Source organism: Chrysochloris asiatica, unplaced genomic scaffold (assembly GCF_000296735.1).
Source record: "Chrysochloris asiatica unplaced genomic scaffold, ChrAsi1.0 scaffold00297, whole genome shotgun sequence".
Taxonomy (NCBI): domain Eukaryota; kingdom Metazoa; phylum Chordata; class Mammalia; order Afrosoricida; family Chrysochloridae; genus Chrysochloris; species Chrysochloris asiatica.
Genome location: NW_006408815.1, coordinates 472,526 through 473,989, shown reverse-complemented (window position 1 = coordinate 473,989; position 1,464 = coordinate 472,526). Strand labels below are relative to the sequence as shown.

The 1,464-nt window shown below is 43.2% G+C and overlaps 1 pseudogene; it reads left to right on the top strand.

Annotated features, from left to right (window-relative positions):
• Window positions 1-534: 534 nt before the first annotated feature.
• LOC102813777 lies at window positions 535-1,463 on the top strand (annotated as a pseudogene).
• Window position 1,464: the final 1 nt, after the last annotated feature.

Below are 1,464 nucleotides of genomic sequence, written 5' to 3'. Positions count from 1 at the left end.
GGGCACAGGACATGAACAGACACTTCACCAAGGAGGAGATCCAGGCAGCCAACAAACATATGAAGAAATGTTCATGATCACTAGCCTTCAGAGAAATGCATATAAAAACAACAATGAGATATCATCTCACACCAGCAATAACATCAAAGGTCACAAAAGCAGAGGACAACAAATGCTGGTGAGGATGCTGAAAGACTGGGACCTTCCTTCATTGTTGCTAGAATTGCAAAAAGGCCCAAGCACTCTGGAAAGCAATATGGTGCTTCCTCAGAAGGTTGGAAATAGAAATACCGTATGACCCAGCAATTCCTCTACTTGATATTACCCACAAAATATACGAGCCGTAACACGAGTAGATATATGCACACCCGTGTTCATAGCAGCACTATTTACAATAGCAAACAAAAAATGGAGACAAACTTTACAGAACACTTCATGAGAGGCAGAGGAGTGGCGGCTGCCTGAACTGTGCACAGCAACGCACTCCTTGCCGCTCCCCCACACCAGCTTCTGCTGGCTCAATGGCTGTAGGAAATGGTGAAAGTAACCACTTACTATGATGTTTTGGTGGTCAAACCCAGTGCCACCCAGGAAGAGCTGCAAAAAGCTTACAGGAAGCTGGCTTTGAAGTACCGTTCTGATAAGAATCCTAATGAAGGCAAGAAGTTTAAACAGATTTCTCTAGCTTATGAAGTGCCCTCTGATGCAAAGAAAAGAAAATTATATGACAAAGGAGTAGAACAGGCCATCAAAGAGGGTGGAGCAGGTGGTGGTTTTGGTTCCCTCATGGACATCTTTGATATGTTTTTTGGAGGTGGTGGAAGGATGCAGCAAGAAAGGAGAGGGAAAAATGTTGTGCACCAACTCTCAGTAACATTAGAAGATTTATCTAATGGGCCAACAAGAAAACTAGCTTTACAAAAGAATGTGATTTGTGACAAATATGAAGGCCGAGGTGGTAAGAAAGGAGCAGTAGAATGCTGTCCTAACTGCAGAGGGACTGGGATGCAAATACAAATTCATCAGATAGGACTGGAATCGGCCAGCAAATTCCGTCTGTGTTCATGGAGTGCCAGAGCCATGGGGAATGCATCAGCCCTAAATATAGATGTAAAAGTTGCAATGGAAGGAAGATAGTTGAAGATATGAAGATTCTAGAAGTTCATATTGACAAAGGCATGAAAGATGGCCAGAAGATAACATTCCATGGTGAAGGAGACCAAGAGCCAGGACTGGAGCCAGGCGATATAAGTATTGTTTTAGATCAGAACAACCATGCTGTTTTCACTATATGAGGAGAAGACCTTTCCATGTGTATGGACATAGAGCTGGTTGAAGCATTGTGTGGCTTCCAAAAGCCGATATCGACTCTTGACAACCGAACCACAGTCATCACCCCTCATCCAGGTCAGATTGTCAAGCATGAAGTTATCAAATGTGTGCTAAATGAAGGTATGCCAATTT